This window comes from Urocitellus parryii, chromosome 1 (genome assembly GCF_045843805.1).
Source record: "Urocitellus parryii isolate mUroPar1 chromosome 1, mUroPar1.hap1, whole genome shotgun sequence".
Classification (NCBI taxonomy): Eukaryota; Metazoa; Chordata; class Mammalia; order Rodentia; family Sciuridae; genus Urocitellus; species Urocitellus parryii.
The window spans coordinates 209708866-209735462 of NC_135531.1; the positions used below are offsets into that span (position 1 = coordinate 209708866).

Consider the following 26597-nt stretch of genomic DNA (forward strand, 5'->3'; position numbering starts at 1 on the left):
TTATTGATTCTTGATTTTAATTCTTGTGCCAAAGCATTCTTATTAAGGAAATTGGGGCCTAATCCCAGATGATGGAGATTAGGGCCTACTTTTTCTTTTATTAGACAAAGGGTCTCTTATTTTATTCCTAAATCCTTGAGCCATTTTTAGTTGAATTTTGTGCATGGTGAGAGATAGGGGTTTAATTTCATTTTGTTGCATATGGATTTCCAGTTTTCCCAGCATCATTTGTTGAAGAGGCTATCTTTTCTCTGATGCATGTTTTTGGCACCTTTGTCTAATATAAGATAATTGTAATTTTGTGGGTTAGTCTCTGTGACCTCCATTCTGTACCATTGGTCTGCCTGTCTGTTTTGGTGCCAATACCACTCTGTTTTGGTTGCTATTGCTCTGTAATACAGTTTAAGGTCTGGTATAGTGATGCCATGTGCTTTACTCTTCTTGGTAAGGATTGCTTTAGATATTCTGGGTCTCTAATTTTTCCAGATGAATTTCATGATGGCTTTTTCTATTTCTATGAGGAATGTCATTGGGATTTTGATCAAAATTGCATTAAATCTGTATAGTGCTTTTGATAGTATGGTCATTTTGACAATATTAATTCTGTCTATCCAAGAGCAAGGTAAATCTTTCCATTTTCTAAGGACTTCTTTTACTTCTTTCTACAGGGTTCTGTAATTTTCATTATATAGATCTTTTACCTCTTTTGTTGATTCCTAAGTATTTTTTGAGGCTATTATAAATGGGGTAGTTATCCTTGTCTCTCTTTCTGAGGATTATTCACAGAAATGCCTTTGATTTATGGGTGTTGATTTTATATACTGCTTCTTTGCTGAATTTATTTACTAGTTCTAGAGTTTTCCGGTGGAACTTTTTAGGATCTTCTAGGTATAGAATCATATCATCAGTAAATAGTGCCAATTTAAGTTCTTCTTTACCTATGTGTATCCCTTTAATTTCTTTCATATGTCTAATTGCTCTGGACAGTGTTTCAAGAACTATGTTAAATAAAAGTGGTGAAAGAGGGCATCCCTGTCTTGTTCCAGTTTTTAGAGGGAATGCCTTCAATTTTTCTCCATTTAGAATGATGTTGACCTGGTACTTAGCATAGATAGCCTTATCTATGTTGAGAAATATTCCTGTTATCCCAAAAATTTCTAGTGTTTTAGAACATAAAGGGGTGCTGTATTTTGTCAAATGCTTTTTCTTCTTTTATTGAGATGATCATATAATTCTTATCTTTAAGCCTATTGATGTGATGAATTACATTTATTGATTTCTGGATGTTGAACCAAACTTGACTCCCTGGGTTGAATCTTACTTGATAGTGGTACACGTTCTTTTTGATATGTTTTTGTATTCGATTTGCCAGAATTTTATTGAGAATTTTTGCAACTAGGTTCATTAGAGATATTGGTCTGAAGCTTTTTTTTGTGGGGGGTGTCTTTGCCTGATTTTAGAATCAGGGTGATATTGGCCTCATAGAATGAGTTTGGAAGTGCTCCTTCTTTTCCTATTTCCTGAAATAAATTAAAGAGTATTGGTATTAGTTCTTCTTTAAATGTCTTGTAGAACTCGGCTGTGTATTGATCTGGTCCTGGGCTTTTCTTGGTTTATAGACTTTTGATGGTGTCTGCTATTTTTTCACTTGAAATTGATCTGTTTAAATTGCATATATTGGGCTGGGGATGTGACTCAAGCGGTAGCGCCCTTGCCTGGCATGCGCAGGGTGCTGGGTTCCATCCTCAGCACCTCATTAAAAAAAAATAAAGATGTTGTGTCCACTGAAAATTAATATATATATATATATATATATATATATATATATATATATATATTTAAAAATTCTCTCTCTCTCTCTCTCTCTCTCTCTCTCTCTCTCTCTCTCTCAAAAAAAAATTGCATATATCATCCTGATTCAATTTGGGCAAATTAGAAATTTGTTGATAGCTTCAGTATTTTCTATTTTATTGGAGTACAAGTTTTTAAAATGATTTCTAATTATCTTCTGTATTTCTGTAGTGTCTGTTGTGCTATTTCCTTTTTTATCACTGATGTTAGTAATTTTCATTTTCTCTCTCCTCTTAGTTAGCATTGCTAAAGATCTGCCAATTTTATTTATTTTTTCAAAGAACCAACTTTTTGTTGTGTCAATTTTTTCAATTGTTTCTTTTGTTTCAATTTCATTGATTTCAGCACTGATTTTAATTATTTCCTGTCTTCTACTGCTTTGGGTGTTGACTTGTTCTTCTTTTTCTATGGTTTTGAGATATAATGTTAAGTCATTTATTTGTTGATATTTTCTTCTTTTAAGGAATACACTCCATGCAATGAACTTTTCTCTTAGAGACTGCTTTCATATTGTCCCAGAGATTTCAATTTATTTTATCTGTGTTCTCATTTACTTAAAGAACAAGGGAGTAAAGTGCCCCCCAAAACCTGGATACTATTATTACAGAACCCATGGATAGCAAAGTTGATGAAATGTCAGAGAAAGAGTTCAGAAAGTTCATAATGAAAATAATCTGTGAATTAAAGAATAACCTAAATAAGCAAATACAGGCAAAAATTAATCACTCCAACAAAGAGATAAGAGAGCAAATACAGGTAGCAAAAGATTACTTTAAGAAAGAGACTCTGAAAGAAAAAAAAGAAACAGAAATCCTTGAAATGAAGGATACAAAAGATCAATTAAAAAACTCAATAGAAAGCATAACCAACAGACTAGTCACTTGGAAAAAAATGTCAGATAATGAAGATAAAGTATACAATCTGGAAAATAAAGTTGACACACAGTGAAGATAGTAAGAAACCATGAACAGAGAGACTAAGAATTATGGGACAGCATCAAAAGACCAAATCCAAGAGTTATTGGGATAGAGGAAGGCACAGAGTTTCAGACCAAAGGAGTGAACAATCTCTTCAATGAAATAATATCAGAAACATGAAGAACGAATTAGAAAAACAAATTCAAGAGGCTACAGGACAATAAATGTACAAAATTACAACAGATCTACACCAAGGCACATTATAATGAAAATGCCTACCATATAGAATAAGAATAAAATCATAAAAGCTGCAAGAGAGGAGAATCCAATTTGTATCTCAGTAGATTTTTCAACCCAAACCCTCAAAGCCAGGAGATCATGGCACAACATATACCAAGCTCTGAAAGAAAATGGATGCCAACCAATGATCTTATATCCAGCAAAACTAATCTTTAGCTTTGATGATGAAATAGAACCTTCCATGATAAACAAAAGTTAAAATAATTTATAACTAGAAAGCCTGCACTACAGAACATCCTTAGCAAAATATTCCAAGAAGAGGAAATGAAAAAAAAATGATGAAAATCAGCAGAGGGAGGGATTACTCTAAAGGAAAATCTAATCAGAGGAGAAACCAGGTCATGTTAAATACCCAAAATAAACAAAAATGGCTGGGAATACAAATCATATCTCAATAATAACCCTGAATGTTAATGGCCTAAACTCACCAGTCAAAAGATATAGACTAGTAGATTGGATCCAAAAATAAATAAATAAATAAATAAATAAAACACCCATCAATATGCTGCCTCCAAGAGACTCATCTCATAGAAAAAGACATCCACAGACTGAAGGTAAAAAGTTGGGGAAAATCATACCACTCACATGGACTGCAGAATGAAGCAGGGGTTTCCATCATTATATCAAATAAAGTAGACTTCAAACTAAAGTCAATCAAATAGGCTAAAGAAGGATTCCACATACTGCTCATATACCAACAAGACTTAAAAATCATAAATATATATGCCCCAAACAATGAAGCATCTACATTCATCAAACAAACTCTTCTCAAGTTCAAGAGTCAAATAGACCACAACACAATAATTTGGGGTGACTTTAACACATCTCTTTCATCACTAGATAGATCTTCCAAACAAAAGCTGAACAAAGAAACAATAAAACTCAATACTACAAACAATAACTTAGACTTAACTGACATATATAGAATATTTCATCCTTCAATGAGAGAATACACTTTTTCTCAGCAGCACATGGAAAATTCTCTAAAATAGACCATATACTATGCCACAAAGCAACTCTTACAAATACAAAAATTTAGCGATACTACCCTGTATTCTATGAGATGATAATGGAATAAAATTAAAAATCAATGATAAAATAATAAGAAATAAAATGCACTCTAACATTTGGAGACTAAATAATATGCTATTGAATAAACAATGGGTTGCATAAAGTTCACTTTTGAAATTCAAACTGTAAGGGTATACTTGAAATATTGTCAAAATCCAAAAATTCAAAACCAGGAACATTTTCTACAAAAAACCCATTGAATTAAATGCAAATTAAAAACCTCCCATTTTTTTCACTGTATTTTGTCAATCTGGGTGAAACCTTCTGTGGAATGACATGTAAAAGGGCAAATTTTATCTGTATCATAATCCTAAGCTTTGATCCCAATTTGGGGTGACTTTAACACATCTCTTTTTCTGTGAACACTTGGCCCAACATACCACTTAAAATTTACACTGCACTATTTGTTTGTGCCTTGTTTTTTTGGGGGGGTGTGTTCCAATATTTAAATTGTTTTTAAGTAAAGAGTAGACATCGTTTTATTTATCTTTTTCATTATTTCATTTGTTTTTACTTGGCTTTTTTGGTGTACTCTTTCAAATTGAGGAGGTCATCCTTATGCAGTGGGAAATTTTCAACTTCTCACCTTGTTCTATAGTTTTTAGAATATCTTTGAGTGGCTGTCATTCACATACAGATCGCCTTTCCATTGGTCTTTGAAGACTAAGATCACCAAAACTAGTTTGCTTGTTTGTTTTGTCAAAATATAAAGGTGTGGGGCTGGGGATGTAGGTCAGTGTACTTACCTATCATGTATGAGACCCTGGGTTCAAATCTCAGCTCTGTAAAACAAAACAAACAAACAAACAAAAACACACACAAAAAAATTGGAGATAAGCTTTAAGAATAATGTTATTGATTTTGGCATCACTCAAATCCACGTAACTTTTTTTTTCCTAGTCTTCACATTACTTTGACTAGACATATTGAGACCGGTTTTCCTATGCTCCCCAGCAACCATGCTGGATTTATATCTAGTGGAAACTAACTGCTATCATTATGTCTCTGAGCTCCCTTTTTTGACTCCAAACCTCTCCATCATCTACACTCTAGTCTTTCAGAGGGACTATTAATTTATGATCTGGAGGAAAAACCTGCTTTATAACAATCAAAAATTCAAATTCATTTCTGTAATGATGACATGAGATACTTCACAGACCCATTCCCTAGGGAAACATCATAATTGATAAAAATTAGTTTTAGAAGAAACTTCATTTTAAGTGTCTGGAAATTGTCCTAAGAACATATAGCAAAGGAAAAAAAATAATTATTCAACAAAGTCTATTAATAGCAGTGGGAATCTATGGCACTTGAGCCTCAAATCTATTTTTTTTTCTTTCTCCTTAACCTGAGTCTCCAGGTGCTGGAAGCTCCACTTTGGCAGACATTGGCCAACAGACTGGGTCCTTCTTACCCAAACATCTCCTTAGAAGGTTTAGGTCACTAGAATTTTTCACCCCATATTGCTCCATATTTTAGAGGCTATATTTTTTGATGTAGACAGCTAAGAAATTGGAGGCCCCCTTCCTGTATGCAGAACAGAGTCTGCCTAAGGCTCTATCCCCAGCATGTGAAGCCAAGAATACTGAGGGCAATTATTACCCTGTTCCCTGACTGCTCATATATGAAAGCTTCATACTGGAGAGCAAAGCAGAAACCAGAAGCTCCTATCTCTGCTTCACATCCTGCTTGTAAAGGAAGCGTGCACACGAAGAGAAGCAGAATATCGTCTGCCCAGGTTGAGAGGCGGACCATAGAATTGACAGCTGTGAAGATCTCTGCCAGGGAACTGACTTTATTTGGAATAGAGTGTGGGTAATTTCAAGTTTAGAGTTATAATCACAAACAATTGAGATTTTCCTGGTAAGCATTCAAGGGGAAGCTGGGAGCTCCCAAACAACAAATTAACCCACATGCCAGCTATTTTAGCAGAGAAAATAAAGGAAGGGGAAGTGGGAAGAATCCTCCTGGGGTCCGAAGGATCAAAAGCTCCTTGAAGAAAGAACAGATATTTATTTAACCAGACTACAGCAATTTTTGCCTGAGAATGTTAATTGAAAAACAAGAAAAAATATCAATCTACACATTGAATAAGCTCAACCAACTCTAAGTAGGATAAATGCAGGGTGGGCACAGCAAGACGCAGTTGAAAACAAAATCAAGAAGGATGCTTTGAGAGCAGCAACAAGGACATGATTTGTCACATGCAATGCAGCCTTATTGGTTTCTTTTCCTCCTGTAATAAATTCTATAGAACAATTAAGCATTCATACATTAATTAGTGAGGACTAACACATGGGTCAGAATTCCAAGAAAGATATTTAAACAGAGAAATATTGGAAAAAGACAGAGAACCCTGCTCAAAGCACTGTTGCTCATGCTTAAGGCTGCAGCTTCTGGGAAGAAAAATCAGAGGCTTCATAATGCAGGTGAAAAGACATCATTAAAATAATCCAGCTAAGTCAGTATACAAGCAGACAAATAAGCAAGCAAACAACCATGAGATTCAGAAGCACAGAGAAGAATGGTACACATCATTGACAAATAATACTACATTATGCAAAACATCCCATTTTCAACAATAACAAAAAATTAAGTGCAACCCATAGATGGGAATAGAAAAAGAAGCATTCAACGAGACTGAGACTACCTTTAGCAGGTCCAAATATCAGACCCTGTAGACAGACTTCACGATGGTCATTCCTTTCAAAGAAGTTGAGCCAATGTTCAAACAAAGAAAAGCATGTTTAAAGAAGTGAAGAAAAATAGGATAAAGCCTTAACAATCTTGAAATATCCATAAAGAGGTACAAATCTGAAAAAAGAACTAAATGGAAATTCAAGAATTGAAAAGGTCTGATAACTGAAATACAAAGTTCACTCCATGAGCTCAACAGAAGATAGATACAAAGGTATGAATTAATAGGAGAAAATGAACCAATCTAAGACCCACAAAGATCTATCTTTACAATCCAAAATACAGAAAGAAAACAAAAGAGCAAAGTGAAGAACGCTTCAGAGAAGTGTGTGATACCATTAAATGTACCGACATATGGGTATTAAGATGTAAGGAGTAGAAGACAGGAGAAAAGGAATACAAGAACTATTCAAAGAAATAATGGTTGAAATTTCCCAAATGTAATGGAAGCATCAATCCATGTGTCCAATAAGCTCAAAGAATTCTGAATAGGAAAAATGTAAAAGGGACACACAGGATAATAAAAATGTTGAAAACAAGAAGAAAACCTTGAAAGCAGCAATAGAAAAATGATGTCATCACCTACAAAGGACCCTGTGTTAGGGTTCTATTCTTGCTCTAACAAATAGCTATAAATGTACTTGCTTCAAACAATATATATATGTATATTTTTATAATTATAATACTCAAAAATCTGAAATAGGCCTTACTTGCCTAAAATCCATATGTCAAAATGGCTGGAGTGCTGTCCAGAGACAGTGAGGAATATGTTTTTGTGATTCAGGATTTTTTTAGCTTCTGTATTGCTTTTCTTTTCCTTCCCTTCCCCTCTTTCTTACTTTTTATTTATTTATTTATTTTTTCCTTTTTCAGTGTGTGCTCCTCTTTCATCATCAGTGGCTGTGTCTTTCCCATAACATCATGCTTAGTCTATAAAGCATCCTTTCTATCATAATTATAACTGTTGTTATCACTATATACATAGAGTAGAATAATAAAAGAAATGTAATTGATTCCTTATTTAGATGATAATTGGTTTATACTTAGAGCATAAATAGTTCAGAGATCAAGGATTATTCAACTTTTTTTTTACAAGTCTTAAAAAATAATGCTTTGTGATGAATAGTAATAAAGATATAGATGGTTATAACTATTATTGCCTCAAGACCAAGTTAGCTGTTACAATGTTTTAAATCTACTGCAGTTTATTGGTTTATAGCATACTGGAATTTTTATTAAAATTGTGATAGTCAATTATTTTGAACACAAAAGACTTTAAATATGCTCATATGCACCAATGTGTAAAATGTTGCACGTAACTTATTAGATGGTGAACTTTCTAAAATAAGTATACATATACTCTAGAGGTTTAAAAAATACTCAAGAATTCTTGTGTTATGATAAGCACATAGCACCAGGCTATAGCTTAAGCTGGAAGAAGACACAAACGTTAGGAAGCTATTTAGTTGTACAATGACAGTGTTTGTCAAATGTCTATGTGAATGAGAGTAAGAAATTCTCTCCTCTCCCAGACAACACACAGAGGTTTTAACAAAAGAATAAATTTCAGAAAGAGTATGGCAGCACTTGGTTGAAGAAATGAGAAATAGAACCAGGCAGAACTCAAATCAAGCTAGGCATAAACTCTAACAAAATGTAATAGATAATGACAATAAGAATTCTATTTTTAGGAAATAGAAGCTGGCAAGAATAAGCTAAGGACTTAATTCACCTTGCTATGACTTCATCAAGAATTGAATGAAGCTGTATAGCATCAAATCTATGCTACTCAAAGCAAGGTCTGCAGACAGTGCCTGTTTTCAGCAAATCTCAACCACAAAGCTCTTGGTCTCACAATGAGTGTTTGATAACTCTATGGAACAGTAATGTAGCAACAATGTCTATTGAATTTAATAGTTGAAAACTTTTACATTTATGTCTTCTAAGAATCCTCTAGTTGTTTAATTTTGCAAAGGGATTAATGCATAAAACCAATGTCTAAGACAAAAGGAAAAAGGAAAGAAAAGGCACAAATATTTTAACCATAGACTTCTTGCATAGCACCTACCTAAAATTTATTGGACTATCCTAGGAACAGATGGTCAAGAGAGAATGGCAGTTTATTTGGTGTCATATGTTACTCTACATATATAAAGATTTAATTTCTTCTAGTATGGTTTATAAGTATTTTAAAAATGCATAATGATTTCCCCTAACAAAATGTAGATAAATATTTTCCAATCTCTATTCCTGAAAGTTCACCAAACAGAAACAATTGCCAATTCATCAAACACTAGAAATCATTTCAATCTGAACACCTTTGCTTCACACATTTTTAAATATTACCGAAAGTGAATACTTTTGAATTTTTCATTAAGGAGTGAAATCATTAGACTTTTTGCAAATGAACACGTGCTTTTATTCAGGAGTATGATCATCAGAATGACTTTAGATGGTACATGTTTTGTAACTATATAATAACAATTTATTTAGAAGTTCTTGAGAGTCTGAGATGGTTTAAAATAGAGTAATTGAGTTAAACTGTAATCATCTTTCAGTCTAGAGTTTCAGATTAACTTATTCTTAATTATAGCCTTTCGAGCACCTCATTATTGCTTCATAATAATTTTGACAAGAAATGATGATTTAGTAGCTTTCAGCTAAAAATATGTGTGTGAATTTAATGTGCTTGTGAATGATAAACTTGCAAAGATTACTGGAGCCACACATTAAAGTAAGCTTCTATAAATACATGCTGTCAGTGCATTGCTTTAAAGTCACACACAAATATTTTAAAATAATAAGATATTCAAAATTTCAAACCATTTTATTGAGTACTAAAATTCTTATCTCCTTCAAACTTTTTAACAACGAATGAGATTTAAAATAGAAGCTAAAATACACCAGAGACAAGGATGTTTAATCAGTGGAGAAGTAGATATCAAATCCAGTTAAAATAGCAGTCAGCTATCAAGAATACAAGTAACAATAAATGTTTTTAAGGATATAGGGGAAAAAGTTTCACTTATACACTACTGGTGGGATGGCAAATTGGTACAACCAATCTGTAAAGCAGTATGGAGATCCCTCAAAAAATTTGGAATGGAACCACCATTTGATCCAATAATTCTATTCCTCAGCATATATCCAAAGGACTGAAAATCAGCATACTATAAGTGACACAGCCATAACAATGTTTATAGCAGCTCAATTCAGAATAGTGAAACTATGGAACCAACCTAGGTGCCCCTCAATGGATAATGGATAAAGAAGAGGTGATATGTATACACAATGAAATATTACTCAGCCATGAAAAAGAAATTATGGCATTTGCCAATAAATAGATGGAACTGGAGAGTATCCTGATAAATGAAATAAGCTAATCCCCAAAAGCAAATGCTAAGTGTTCTCTCTGCTGTGCAGATGCTAGCCCACAATGTGAGGGGAGAGGATAATAGTGCATTACATTAGACAAAAGGAAATGAAGGGAAGGGAGGGGAGATGGGAATACAAAAGACAGCAGAATGAATCAGATATAGCTTTCCTATGTTCATAAATCAATATATGACTAGTGTAACTCCATAACATGTAAAGCCACAAGAATGGGAAGTTATACTCTATGTATATTTAATATATCAAAATACATTCTATTGTCCTGTAAAAGTATGAAGAAAAAATTTAGAAAATAAAAATTAAAAAAGAAAGAAGCTTCAATTCAGAAATTTTATTCTAATTTTCTTGCTGCTAACACTTTGCATGAGCTTGAGATTCTTCACTCTATCTTTTAAATAAAGGATCTTGAGTCAAATAGTTTGTTTGTAAAATTCAAGCCTAAAATTAGTCAATAGTAATGCCATACTTGTGATTAAAATTTTTACAAATGATGTCACATTTTTGTTACTTAAGTTTAAAGTATTTTTCCACATTCTAGGCAATGTTGTGAAGAATATAGATTTATCAATTTGTATAATACTGATGATCAGCAAAAAAAAAGTAAGCAAATATAAAGGCAAACTATGTCATTCAAAAATCTCATATTCCTGTTTGGTATTCAAAATAAATAAATTAACAGTTATTATACATAAATGTTGCACCATTATTTGATCAATTTTTAACTATTTTAATTGTAAATTAGTTTTGTATGTTGTCATACAATTGTGAAAAATTAAAATTGGAAAAGATTAGCAAATTCCATTTATTTATGCCTTTTAAATCTCTCTTACTTTATTCTAAGTTTAGAAAAGCTCTTTAACAAATGAGCCATTTGTAAAAGAATACCTTTTCAAAATATAGCTGAGTTTCTCTACTTATTTCTGCAAATAATTCTTCATGTGAAATGTTCCAAAATCTTTAAATTCCATTAGTTTCACAATTCTAATAAATATTAATATTTAGTGGAGATTTCCACTGAAAGCAATTGTGTAGAAATGTAAGTAGACTTCAGAATTATTTAATGCTATTTCCTTATGATGTTTTTTGGGGGGTTATTGATTTTCTCATTTGACCTTCAGTATAATTTCCCTATTTAGGCTCTCCTACTGCAGTGTCAAGAAGCCAGTTTTAAACATTTGGGAATATGTTGATTTATAAGGTGTTAGATTTCAAAAGATATTTAAAAGGCCAAAATGTTTCATCAGAAGAGATTTAGAGCTGATAAACCAATTCAGCAAAGTAGCAGGAAGCAAAATCAACATTCAAAAAAATCAATAGCTTTTCTAAACTCAATAATGAATCTGCTGAGAAAGAAATCAGGAAAACAATTCCACTTACAATAACCTCAAGAAGAAAACAAAACAAACACCTTGGAATAGATCTAATCAAGGATATGAAAGACCTCAAGAATGAAAATTATAGAACCCCGAAGAAAGAAACCGAAGAAAATCTTAGAAGATGAAAACACCAACATTGTTCTTGAATATGCAGAATTCATATTGTCCAAAGGTCCATATTACCAAAACTATTCTACAAATTTAATGACATCCCATTAATATGTCAATTACATTATTCACAGAATTAGAAAAAAAATCCTAAAATTTATGTGGAAGAATAAAAGACCCAGAATAACCAAGCAGTTCTGAGCAGAAAGGCAATGCTGGATGTATAGCAATTCTTTTTTTTTTTTAAGAGAGAGAGAGAGAGAGAGAATTTTTTTAATATATATATTCTTTTTTTTTTTTTTTTTTTTTAGTTTTTGGCGGACACAACATCTTTGTATGTGGTGCTGAGGATCGAACCCAGGCTGCACACATTCCAGGCGAGGGTGCTACCGCTTGAGCCACATCCCCAGCCCGATACATCGCAATTCTTGATCTCAAATTGTACTACAGAGCTATGGTAAACCCAAACCGCATGATGTTGGCATAAAAACAGACACAAAGACCACTGAATAGATTAGAAGAATGGAGACAAATTCACATAAATAAAGTCATCTGGTCCCTGGCAAAGATGTCAAAAACATGTTGGAGACTAGGTAGCCTTTTAAACAAATGGTGCTGGGGAAACTGGATATCCAAAGGTGGAAGAACAAAACCAGATACCTTCCATGGCCATTCTGCTCTCATACACGACCATTCATCAGAAAATCCAGTGATGGGTGATGGGAGAATGACAAAAGACAGTCAGATACATACATAGAGAGAAAGCTGAGGTCAGGTGAGACATCACTCTCTGATGGAGGATGATGATTCAGATATAGTACACCATGTTTATTATATAGGCTTTATCAAAAGATTATTTGTGGAAAAGTTTCAGCAAAGCAGGCAATCTGAAGGACACAGGACTGGTGAGACATTAGGATTATCTTGTACTAAGATGTCTTTATCATTGGGAGCTGGTGCCTGAGCTCAAGGTCCCAACTGATAGCTCTGAGCTTTTGCATACTCTCCTCAGACTGGTATTAGCATAGGAACCTGGACATCTTGACCTGCACCTTTGCACAGGAAGTTCTCAGTGCAAACACAGCTATGAAGCAATCAGAAGCCGTGCTTGAAGTCACTGTTTTCACAGATACCTATCTCTTACCCTGCACAAAAATCAGTCCCCATTGGATCCAAGATCTGGGATTAGATCAGAAACATTGCAACTGCTAGAATAAAGCATAAGGTCAACGTTGCAACAATTTGGCACAGTCACTGACTTCCTCAATAAAACTCTTAAAACTCGAGACATAAAACTAAAAATCAACAAGTGGAATGGCATCAAGTTAAAGCAGCAAAGAAACAAGAGTGCTATGAGAGAACCTACAGAATGGGAGAAAATCTTTGCCTGCTGCTCTTCCAATAGGGGATTAATATTCAGAACACATAAAGACTTTAAAAAACTAACACCCCCCAAAAAAAATCAAATAACTCAATCAAGAAATAGGCAAATGATCCATACAGGCCTTTCCCAGAAGAAGAAATACAATGGCCAAAAAATACATCAAAAATTTTTCAATATCCTTAGCAATCATAGAAATGCAAATCAAAACTACACCAAGATTTCATATCACTCCTGTTAGAATGACAATTATCAAGAATACAAATAAAATATTTTTGGCTTGGATATGGGGTAAAAGGCACATTTACACATTGTTGGTGTGACTGCAGATTGGCACAAGCAGTGTGAAGGTTCCTCAGAAGAATAGGAATGGAAGCACAATATGACCCAGGTATGGTATGTACAATGAGTATTTATCCAAAAGAACTAAAAGCAGAAAACTATAGTGATCATTACAGACCAAAGTTTATAGTAGTGCAATTTACAATAGCCAAGTTATGACTCATCAATGGATGAATGGACAGAGGAAATGTGATATATACCCACAATGGAGTTTTATTCAGGCACAAGAAGAATGAAATAATGTCATTTGCTGGTAATTGGAAGGAACTGGAAAACATCATGCTAAAAGAAATAAGCCAGACCCAGAAAATTGAATGTTATCTCTTACATATTCAAGAAGAGATCACACGAAAATAGAAGGGAGACAGAGCAGAGGAAGTGGATCAAGAGGAGGTAAGAGGGGTGAGTGAGAAGAAGGAAAGGGCAACAAGATCTACAGTATTTGCTATGTCTACGTATAAACATACTGCAATGAATTCTGATTATATATGGATTGTATAACATTAATAAAAATAATAACAGTGACAGAAGGGAGATCAGTAAAGTAGTGTAGAGCATGTGTTTCAAGGAAGGGAGGTGGGTACGGAATGGAAATATACTGGAGAGTAAGATCAATCAAATTATGTGCAGAGCATAATAAATCCCACTATTAATGTAATCATAATAAAACAAGAAAAAACAATTTAAAAAATAACCTTCTAAGAGTAAAATAAAACTGAAAAAGATTAGAAGTAAGATTAATTTGGTAATTCAGTTTATATATGCCTGTGTAACTAATATTCTATATAACTAATATTAGTATATTTTATACAGCTAATACATATTGTTGACTTAGTTTAAATTCTCTATAAATAAGCAACTGTCTTTTATATTTAAAGAACTTACTAAGTGGGGAGAACTAGGAACTGATTTTATGACTAATATCTTCTTTTCACTCAGACCATTCTTGTTGATAGATATTTCAGGCTAGAAAAAATGAATTTTAATAATATTCATAGGTTGAAAATATTACATTTATTGTAGTTTTGAATTTTGAAATTTCACATTTTTAAGAAACCTTGCTAAAATCTATATATAGGACCTAATATGACTCTCCCATATTACCATTCTCTACACTTTTTTTTTTTTTTTTTACAGAAACTCCTATTCCACAGAAGGTCAGGCTCAATCTGATAGAAAGTATAGTTTTGCCAACACTCTTTGAGATGGAATTCTATATTTTTTCACATTAAATTTTTAGCCAGGGGAACTCTTTTGTTCAATATTCACCACTGCTTTGTTTGTTTTCTTTAATTTGTTGCACTGGATTTTGCTTTTTTCAACCTTTATACCTCCACATATCCAATATTTGTGCATATCCAGAATAATTTGTATTTTTTTTAATTTTAGGGAAGAAAATTGATGGTATAACTTCTGTGGTGGTTATGTATCAGACAACATAACTGTATTGTATGATGCCCAGATATCTACAAATGCATTATTTCTGAGTGAGGGCATTTGTATATGATATTAGCATTTGAACTGATGGACTGAGTTACACTCATGGCCTCTCCAGTGTGGGCAGGCATCATCCGATGTGTTGAGAATATGAATAGAACAAAGCGGGAAAGAGAAGAAAAATTTGGTCTCTTTGCCTGTGACATTAGTCTTCTCTAATGTTTATACTGGGATTTACAAAACTAGTATTCCAGTTCTCAGGTCTTTGAACTAGGACTTTAATTATACCACCTGCTTTCCCAGGACACCAGCTTGTATAATAGTGTGTCAGTTCTTCTACACTATATACTTCAATAAATAATTGTACATAGTATGAAGAATGGATATAGACAGAAATATATCATATTCATTCTGTTTCTTTGGAGAACTTGAATACATCCTCTGAGGATGATTCTGCATTTTAATCAAATCTCTGTCTTTCAAACACTCTGAACATTTTCTGGAATATTTTCCCTTAAGCAACACTTATGACTGAATTTAAATATATTGTATCAAGCAGTGCAAGCAGAAAACTTATTGAAAGTAATACCTCCTCTTTGCCATTAGTTTTTGCTTCTAACAACCTAATGATGGTCATTATGTAGGATTGCCTGGGAATGATCAGCAATCAAAGACGCTTATTGCCAGTACAGGAAGGAGAATCCAACCTACCAAATTCTAAAATGTGAAGACTTAATTCAGTTCATGACGTGAAGTTACTTTCTCCAGCTGCTGTTTCCAGATATCTCCAGAGACCAGGGGGCAGAGAATGGTATGCAAACCTGGACACCTGACCTATAAATAATTAGAATAAAACAGAAGTGTGAGCAAAAATCCTCAACATAATTATTAACTGTTAACATAGTAAACAGCACCTGAGGCCTGCCCTTCCAACAGCTTAATTCCCCTGGCTCTCTGAACCATCCCTGTCCCCAACAAATGCCAGATGCTGCTTTCCTGAAGCACACTTGTGCTCTTTCAAGTGATTTAAACAAAGAAACAATAAAAAAGTCTCTAAATTAATATATCAGAGTAACTTGAATAAAGATGTTCTAAAAACCCTTGCCTGAATTTCAAAAGTTCTATCCTTAATTTCTTCTTATGATACTTACAATTTTTCTCAAATAGTGCTAAAAGTTAAAAAGTCTTCAACAGAATATACATGCTATGTAATGGAACGCTGCGTGTGCCAGAAGTGTAATTGTTAAACATACCTTTACAATGTGTAACTTGGAATTTACTATAGCTGATTTTTTAAAAACTTCTTTGGTAAAGCCAGACAAAATAACAGTAAGAAACATGATTATGCCAACTTATAAAATATTTTTGTGTTTATTTATTCTTCATAATATTTCTGTGGGATGTTATTACTATAATCTATAGGAAAATGAACTAGTATCTAGAGAATAGAGACTAACAAGGTCACAAAATATGATGTTTAATATTATATGTGAATTTGACTGGGCCACAGGATGATCAGATACTTGGTCAGACACTATTCATAGTGTTTCTATGAGGGAGTTTATGGATGGTCCTCTCTAATGTGGGTGAACTTCATCCAAAATCAGCTGAAGGTCTGAGAAGGGCAGAAAGGTTAATCCTTCACTGAGCACGAGAGAATTTATTCTGCCTCACTGATTTCAAATGGGAACATTTTATTCCTACCTTCAGACTAAAACTAATGCATCTGTACTTCCTGGGTCTAGATCCTGTTGGCCTTTTAACTAGAACTACAACCACCAGTTTCCCTGGTTCCTAGAGTATATGAATTACTCTGCAGAACTTGGGACTTATCAACTTGTGAGAGCCAATTCCTTATAATATCTACATGTCTACTACAACCTACCTTCTGTGGCCCTGCATTGAGCACTTTACCTCTGCCACCAGGGGATTGTAAAATGTACCAAACAGACATGTTGATTCATGCTCAAGACTGTCCTTCCTTCTCCCAGAGTCCCTTCATTTTCTCTTCCACCACCTTCCACCTGGGCCCAAGAGAAAAGGCTTTTGATATATGACCATTGCATTGTATAACCAGTGTTGCAATAGCTATGTTGGTGTCTCACTCTTTCCACTTGTAAAATGAGTAATGATAGTATTGATAGGGTGTTTTGGGATTCCAGGAGGCAGAAATAGAAGCAAAGTCACACAAGAAATTTGTCATAGATTTTATAGGAGACCACTTTGGGAACAAACATACTTCTTTCTTGCTATTTTAATAAATGATAGTAATATATCACAGGCTACGGAGACTCCTTTCATTCTGTATCTGTGTCTTTCCTGTCTTTTATCTCCCCCCTATATATATATATATATATAATTTCCACATAGTAAGGATGAATTGGTACTAGAACAACACAAACTAAGGCTCATGTGTTTTGGTACCAAAACCCATGATTTCCCATCCTACCACTATTCCTTCAAAGTCACTGCTTCGCCTTTTATCAGGACATACAGAAGTACAAACAAATCCCAAGACCTGTCACAGAATCGTCTCCTACATGAATTATGTGATATTGATCGGACTGGGAAATATAATGACAAAAAGACCTTAAAATTTTATCATTTTCCTCCTAACTCAGATGGCCCAACTATAGTGACCCTTTTTACATTCTTCTAATATCCAAGCTCATTCCTGAATTAATTTTCATTAGCCATATCTGCTGCTTAAATTTCTCCATTGTTTGATATTAATTTCTTTGGCCACATTGTACCATTTAGATTTCCTTGACCCTGTCACCTGTCTAGAGACATTATCCCAGATGTTTAAAAATCACCAGTAATTCTCTATGCAATAAGTGATTATAATTCACTACTTAGCTTTTTTTTTAATATTTATTTTTTAGTATCGGAGGACACAACATCTTTGTTTGTGGTGCTGAGGATCCAACCCGGGCTGCAGGCATGCCAGGCAAGCGCGCTACCGCTTGAGCCACATCCCCAGCCTTTTAGCTTTTATTATTATTTGATTTTTTGGTATTCTATGTTTAATTACTCATGTAACTTCTAAATAACCCATATCTTTTGGTTTTGTTAATGGCTTTCTTTTCTGCATTTAAATGAATTTTCAGTCCATACTTGCAAGGTCAGCAAATACAACTTTTCCTATAATATTTCTCAGCAATTGAACCGACTCTCCATTTTTTTTTTCCTGTGTTGCGGATTGACTCCAGGACCTCAAGGATGCTAGGTAAGTACTCTGCCACTGAACTGCTCCCCCAACTCTGCCTCCTCAATTATTCTAATAAGTTCATATTGTGAAAAAAAATTAAACCATCTCATAAATCTTAGTATTACAATTTCTGTTTTAAAAAGAAGCTGCTCCCAACTCCACTTGAAAAATATTACATCTTCCTCAGAGGGGCAGAGGATGGAGCTAATCATCCTTCCTAATCTGGAGCTGTCTGCTTTAATGGCAAAATTCTGATTGAAATTGTCTTAGAGGTTGGATGCTTCCTTCTACTACCTTCCATCTGTGGGCCAGTGGATCTAACTGAGGAACAATTTCTGGAAATTTTGGATTACTCTGTAGAAAGTTGATGTTATAAGATGTTGTTAAAAAAAATAGAATAACTACCTTGCAATTAAAGGTCAGAGAAAGATATGGTCTAAGAGAAACCCACTAAAGTGATTTTCATCCCAGGCTGTCTGTGGGATGCACAAGGCATTGATGTTTCAAGAACAACATCAGAAGCTTCAAATGTGAGCGATGGGGTATGGATATAGACTACATTAAAATAATACATCAGTCACTAAAGGAATAGTTATGTCAATTACCAAAATTTGCCCCCCAAGAAGAAGGGAAGGGTTATTATAATAATTGTCTGAAATTTTTAGCTTTCCAAAAAAATATTTATGAGACATGCAAAGAACAACAACAAAAAGTATACAAGAATAAATTCAGGCAAAAGAAATTGCCTCTAAGGGTGCCTAGATATTGGGTTTAACAGGTAATGACTTCAAAATACCCATTATAAATATGTTCAAATAAGTGAAGAAAATAATGTTTATAGTGTAATAGAAGGAAGGTATGATGACGTCTCATCAAATAGAGAATGTGAAAAAAAGGATAGTGATCTTAGAAATGACCAAGTGGAAATTCTGAAGGTGAAAAGCCTGATAAATGATTCACTTAAGTGGATCAATAGTGGATTCAAAGTTACAGGAAAAAAAAATTAAAACATTCAAAACATAGATTGATAGAGATTATGCAGTTAAAAGAATAGAGAAAAGAGAAGAAAAATGAACAGAGACTCAGAGAAATGTGGGGTGCCGTAAATCATACTAATTAATATATGTGTAATGAGATTCCTTTAGAAGAGAGAAAAAAGGATCTAAGAACTATTTTAAACATGTTGAAAATTTCCCAACTTGATGAAATACATGAATATGTATATTCAAGAAGCTCAGGTAACACTGAGATAAAGAATGTAAAGGTGTTCTTGATAAATGTAAAGATATTCATGCCCAAGGGGTAGAAGACCTAATATTATTAAAACGGCAATTCTACCCACATTGGTCTATAGTGTAATGCAATCCCTGTCAGAATCCCTGCTTCCTTCTTTGTAGAAATTTCTAAGTGGGTTCTCAATTCATGTGGCAACTCAAGAGACATGGGATAGTAAAAAAAAATTGGAAAGAAGAACAAAGTTGGATTACTCACAGTTCCTAAATTCAAAAGTTACTATAAAATTACAGTAATAAAAAACAGTGTGATATTGAAATAAGAATAGATATTTTGATCAATGAAGTATTATTGGCAGTTAAGAAATAAAAATAATATGCCATATGTATTAATTGGGTGTGATACATAATGTACAAATAATATGTTATATATGTAATATGTATTATATGTGTAATACATAAAACAATATTAAATGGAATGTAATATATTATATACACACATCTATAATTAATTGATTTGGGGGAAAGGGGTACCAGGGATTGAACTCAGGGCACTGAGTTCACTGAGCCACATCCCCAGACCTATTTTGTATTTTTTTTAGAGACAGAATCTCACTGAGTTGCTTAGCGCCTCACCATTGATGAGGCTGGCTTTGAACTCACTATCCTCCTGTCTCAGCCTCCTGAGCCACTGGGATAACAGGTGTGTGCCACTACCCCCATTGATTAATTGATTTTAGACAAGAGTAGCAGATCTATTCAATGGGAAAAGAATAGTATTTTCAATAAATGGTGTTTTGAAACTGGATAGACACATGCGAAAAAAAGAATACTGGATATTCACTGGACCCTTACCTCATACATACAAAATAAACTCAAAATGGATCAAAGACAAAATGATGAGAACCAGTTTTGCACAGTGGCAGTATCATAGCTGGTGAGGTTTATCCAAGGCACAATTATTGCTAATCGAAAATTTTTCCAATACCCAGTCATGACGACTTGAAATATAGTTGACATTGGCAATTTTTGCAACTCTCTAAGGAGACTGAATTTTACAAAAAACATATGAAAACCAAAACTATAAATCCTTCAGAAGGAAATATAGTGGTAAATCTTTCAACATTTTTTTTTAGTTTTGACCACAATACAGGGATGAATAAAATAAAACCTGGAAAAACTGGGATCAACAAAATCAACACTGTAGACACCATGAACATGCTTCCCTACAGAACATACAAAAATGACTGATAAACATGTGGAAATAGGCTAAGCATCATTAGTCACCATGGCAATGCAAATCCAAACCACAAGGAACCACCTCATATAGTCCTATTAAATGTATCTAAAAATGTACAAATAATAAAAAATTCTTATTAATATGTAGAGAAAATTGAAATCTCATAAACTACTGATACAAATGTAAAGTGATACAGCCACTTCAAAAAACAGGCAGACAATTCTTCAAAAAAAGTTATACATAATGAGTTATCATTTGACCTAGCAATTGCACTTCTAAAAAAAAAAAAAAAAAAAAAAACATTTTGCTCAGGTTACACATGTGAGAAATTCAGGAAAGAAATACAGGTGTAATTGGTTGGGAATTTCAGTGTGGTAGTCAATTTCTTAGTTAAATTTAGTTAATTTCTTTCTGTGATAGTTTGTTCTGCTTCAAAACTTATTAAAATGTTGTTCCTTATTTCTTAATGTTGAAGGAAGATTAAAAATATTTCAAAATCCAAAACTCTAAATATACTTTATTTACCACTCACAGGCCAATTACAAATATTTTCCAAGATTTATAACCAACCTAAGATCAAACTGTGTACTGAAAACTTGTATTAACTCCTGAGCATGCCAATATTCTGTTAATAGGGGGAAAACAGGACAGGTAAATTTAACTCAGCTATGGGATTATAGATATTTATATCTATCAAAAGCTTAATTCAAATTAAGAACATGAATAGGTATTCACTTAAATAAACACAGTTATACACCTTTGTTTATTTTTTTTGAAAGACAAAATTTAAAAATCTAATTTCATGATGTTATAAACTATTTATAGTATAGATTAACAATGTAATATTTTTGCTAGCATTTCACATACAAGAGATAAGTGTCCTCCTATAATCTAGTCCCATGAAAGGGAAAATAAGTACCTCTCATCCTCTGCCTCTGGTTAGTTTTTCTTATACACAGGCAGGACCTTACCATGTGGCTGTTCTTATACATTATACCTACAAAAATTTCCATGTAGGTTTTCCTGGAATTTGTGCTTACTGGCATTTTATGATAAACTATAGAACCTTATCAATTTATGAACTGCTTGACTGTTTTTACATTATTTCAACTAACTTTGAATTCCCCACTTTTGCTTTTAGCCAGTAATACATCTATCTATCTATCTATCTATCTATCTATCTATCTATCTATCTATCATCTGTCACTGAGAAGTTTTTCCAGAGTCTTGGGTCTTTGTTTTCAGGTTCTGACTAATACCTTCCTAGAGTTTGAAAACAAATCTACCAATCTTAAGGTAAGGCACTGTGGTTCACACATACACTTGACTATTTCCTTAGTAGTTGCTCATCAAGTCAGAATCTTCTTGAACCTACTCATTAGATTCTAAGAATTTCCAAGTATAATTTAGTACAAATGCTACCAAGTACATCATGGTGCCTTCTTTGTATTTTCTGTGCAGCTAGATTCCAATTTTTTCATTCAATGTTAGTCACTGTGCTAATAAAATAAATGCAGAGATGAATAAAACACTTCTGTGCCTTAGGGAGCTTAGAGTATATAATAGAGGAAGTTATGCAATTGTACTACAATGTGAAATACTGTACTCTAGTAACTATAGACTACCCACAGGGAAAAGCCTATATTATTTGCTTGCTAGCTGAGTGATTTTAAACAAATCAAACTCTATTCAAAATTACAAACTCATGGTAAGCTTTTGTTAATATTTATGGTTACCACAGATAGAAAATGTCTTAATGGCACTGAAATCTCAAAATATGAGGGAATGGGGGTAGATTAAAATAAGTATATATAAAATTTATATATGCATATTAGGTATAATTTATCACTAAATATAAATGAAAATAATTATATATATAAAAGTATGTATGTTACAGATTTAATTATTTATAATTATTTTCAATCTACCTTTAATGACAAGATAATAAAATATATTAATAAAAGTTGTATTCTTAGTATAATCTAACTAGGTTTTCTTGGTGGCAGTAGTACCAGGGATTGAACTCAGGGGCACTTGACCACTGAGTCACATCCCCAGCCCTACTTTTTGTATTTTATTTAGAGACAGGGTCTTATTGAGTTGCTTAGTGCCTTGCTAAGTTACTGAGGCTGACTTTGAACTTGAGATCCTCCTGCCTTAGCCTCCTGAGTTCCTGGGATTATAGGCATGCACCGCCAGGTCTGGCTCTAACTAGGTTTTAATTGGTTGATTTCTCCTTATATTGAAACTGTCTTTCCATCTAGATTTAACCTTTGCTTATAGACTAATATTTCTTTCCCTCACATTTGATGTTTGTTTATTTTCTCTGACAGCTATTATGAATAAATCAGTTATAAATCAGTTACTTCCAAAAAATATTTTTAAATTTTGAAGTATAAGATATCTTCTCATAGTATTTATTATTATAACTCATATTTAATAACTTGTAAGTACTCTTAAAATGTTACTAAAATTAATTTCAAAAAATAGAAAAGGATTATAAAGAACAGATTGAAGTTGAGGATTTCATTGAAGGTTTTTGACTTAAAAACAAAAAAAATGAAAAAAAATAGTTTTAAATGATATGATACAAACAATGTTTATCTTAAGCTTCTGGGAAACAGACACATATTTAGGATTTATAGACATGGGTCAACATTGATATCAGGTTAGAATATTTCATATATTGTTTAATCTTTTCCTTTCCTTTGAAAAGAAAAGCAAGGTTTGGAGGACAGTGAAAATAGAATCCACCACTAAAATCTCCTCCTCCAGCAAAAAGAGAATGGGAAAAAAAAAGAAAATCATTGTACTTCAACTCAAGGTAATGCTTCCTTTTCATCACTTGTCTTTTTGGGGAAAAAAATGTAATAACTGTTTCGATTTCTTTAGCTTTGAATAAAAGCTCAATCTTCTCTAATGTCCTTCCTGAAACTCTTGTGAAGATCAATAATACTCTTCTCCCAATCAAAACTCAAAGGTCAAGTTTCAGTTTTTATTTTTGTTAGAGTTCCACACTCAGGACACTTGAGTTGCACTTGAGTTGCACACTGTCATCACTTTTATTTTATGGTCTCCATGGTGACGTTCCTTCTATCTATTATTTTACCAACATGTTTGCCATTCTTTATTTCTTTTATGGATCAGCATAGTCCAGATACATAGAGCCACTCATACCTAGTAAGCCTTGCTTCTACTTCTTTTTTGGCAATGTACTTCTCTCTATGCCTTAACTCAAATGGCAGTTAAGTTTTTTTTTTTTTTAATATTTATTTTTTTTTAGTTTTTTTTTTTTTTTTAGGTAGACACAACATCTTTATTTCATTTTTATGTGGTGTTGAGGATGGAACCCAGTGCCCCGTGCATGCCAGGTGAGCGCACTATCACTTGAGCCACATCCCCAGCCCAAGCAGTTAAGTTTTCACTACTTACTTTGTATGTGTGTGTGTTTGTTTGCGTGCTTTGTTTCCTAGAATTCTGCAGCATTTAGAAATATTTCTGCAATAGCAGTTATAATTAAATTATTAACACAATGATGTTTTTATATCTCCAGAATCTAATACAATTGCTGTCACATAAAATGTTATTTGAAGGTTGAGTAAGATTGACTAATGACTCAACTAGCTTACTGTGATGTACATCTTTTATCTGAAACTCTAGATCTATTTTCTACCTTTCTCCACCTTACTAGGTAGCCATATGGTTTATATCAGTAGGCTCTCTTCACCTCTGACTTTCAGGTGGCGATTGGCAGATTAGAGGAAAGGAAGTGAGTATGATCAGGGTACTTATTCCATTTAACTGCCACTCAACTCAGTTTCCTTCTATAGAGTCACTGTAGTCTGATGGTGACCTTTATTGGAAACCAGGTTCCTCTGGGAACCATTTCAGTATCATTGGGCTGGGGGAATCATAAGCCATCTATGATTTTCTAATTGTCCTTACCCAAAGAGAAAGTACAATTTCTTGCATCTGTGTAACAGCAAGGAGTTTTACAACTTGAAACAAGGCTCCCAACAGAGTCTGGCTCCTATGCTCTCACACAGATTAAGAGATCAAAGATAAGGGTGCTGTCTTCCTTGATTGCTTATCAAAAAGTAGGCCCTCAGGCCCTTAAAATGGATAGTTCCCTCACTATTACATATAATCCACTAATAAATACATAATAAAAGAAATTATTTTGCAAGTTAAAAAAGCAAGTGTTCTAATGTATATGCCCTGAGAACATTGAATTTAGAAGAAAAGAAGATAAGGTATCTTTTTAATTAAACCATCTGGACCCTGTCAGGATCTATGTGAGCAGGAAGTCAGGGGCAGGAGGCAGGAAAAAGCCTGAGAGAAGTTTAGTCAAGCCAAGGGATATATTAGATCTGTCTTGGACAGCAGAATTTAGCCAGTAGGAAAGTAAAAAGGACTCACTCATTGGAGAGGATGCTTTATGCAAAGTCCATGAGGAAGCAAATGATAGAAGAGTGGTCAGTCTAAAGAACAGAGGGAGAAGAACGAGAATTTTGAGAAGTGAGGTCAATGGAAAATCATAAAGTCTACAAGGGTATTGAAATATAATCTAGTTTAGCTAATTAAAAGGTAATTTAAAAACTAATGGAGGCACATATGTGACACAGAAGCTAAACCAGAAAAAGAAAAGGTGTCATTGAAGCTAAGAAAAAAATATTTTATTAATAAAATAACCAGTACTAAGGTGATGGATTAGCAACCACTGTACATGTAGCAATTAGAAGTTTATACTGTGCCTTTAAGGCATGAATCTTAATAGAGTAGAGCAGATAGAAATTAGATTGTATAGAGTTGAAGAAATGAGTGAGTGGGAGTTGACAAAGTAAAGGCAGACCATTTTATGGAACTTTAAAGAGGTTCAGCAATAGAGAAAGATAAAACATTGTGAATCATTTTGTTGAGTGGAGATTTTAGAAATATTTCTGTACTGATAGTCACTAGGTAGGTTTGGCTATTTGAGATTTTCTCTCTTCATTCAGTCTCGCCTGGTGAATAAAGGCAAAACTTCTCATAACACATAAGTTCACTTCACATGTTTTTATGCTATCCTTATCCTGGCTTATTGGTTGTATTTATAACATTTCTTCAGGAATCTATTTGAGCCAACCGAGAACTTCCCATCAAAACTATTACTCAAACTTCCAGAGGAAAATTTTAATTATTTAACCCTCTATTTTTCTCAGAGCTGAAGAATGGATAAGGATAATATGCTAAGCTTCAAGTTCCCACAGGCAATTCGAAAATATCATTTCCACAAAACTATAATTGTGGAACTAATGTGTTAACCTTTCAGTGGAGTTGTGACTGACAGGTAAAAACACTAATTTGGAGGCACAAACAATATGTTGAGCTGTAGGATTTTAGAAAGTTAGTGGAACAGGGACTACCAGAGGGAGAAAGGAAAGTGAAATAGATGAGGATCCCTCTAAAGACGATCCCTCTTTAGAGAGGGATTTTGTGACTATGCAATGCAGGCCATGGAAAACCCAGGGTCTTGTAGATGCTGCTGTTTGAAATGTTTCAAGATGCTTCCAGAAGGTGTATAAATGATAAGTACATTAGTTATATAGATTTATTGAGATAAATAATTATCTTTTGTCTTTGGGATATGTTCTACAACCGGCATACATTTATGTTAGAGTACAGCATATATTTGTGAAAGAATTTTATACTAAGTTTTATCTCAGAAAGTCATTTTTTTCACTCTGTATATAGCTTTGAATTTTGTTTTTCAATGAAACATTTTATGTATATGTATTATTTTATCTCATACCCTTTTATTAATTGACAACTAAGCTTAGTAATATTGATTATAATAGATTATAACTTGGTTAGAATGTAATAAAATGAACAATAAAATTGTCTGTAAGCATTTTTAAAATTTTTTTTAAATTTATATATGACAGCAGAATGCATTACAATTCTTAATATATAGAGCACATTTTTTCATATCTCTGGTTGTATACATAGTATATTCTTAAAAAATAAAGTACACTGAAGACTAATAAGTACCATACTATTTA

At 33.4% G+C, this 26597-nt stretch overlaps 1 non-coding gene across 1 annotated transcript; it reads left to right on the forward strand.

Annotated features, from left to right (window-relative positions):
* The first annotated feature begins 20224 nt into the window (after positions 1 to 20224).
* Positions 20225 to 20364, forward strand: LOC113192882 (U4 spliceosomal RNA). Its single transcript, XR_003302073.2, has one exon. It is a non-coding gene; the product is annotated as a U4 spliceosomal RNA (small nuclear RNA).
* Positions 20365 to 26597: the final 6233 nt, after the last annotated feature.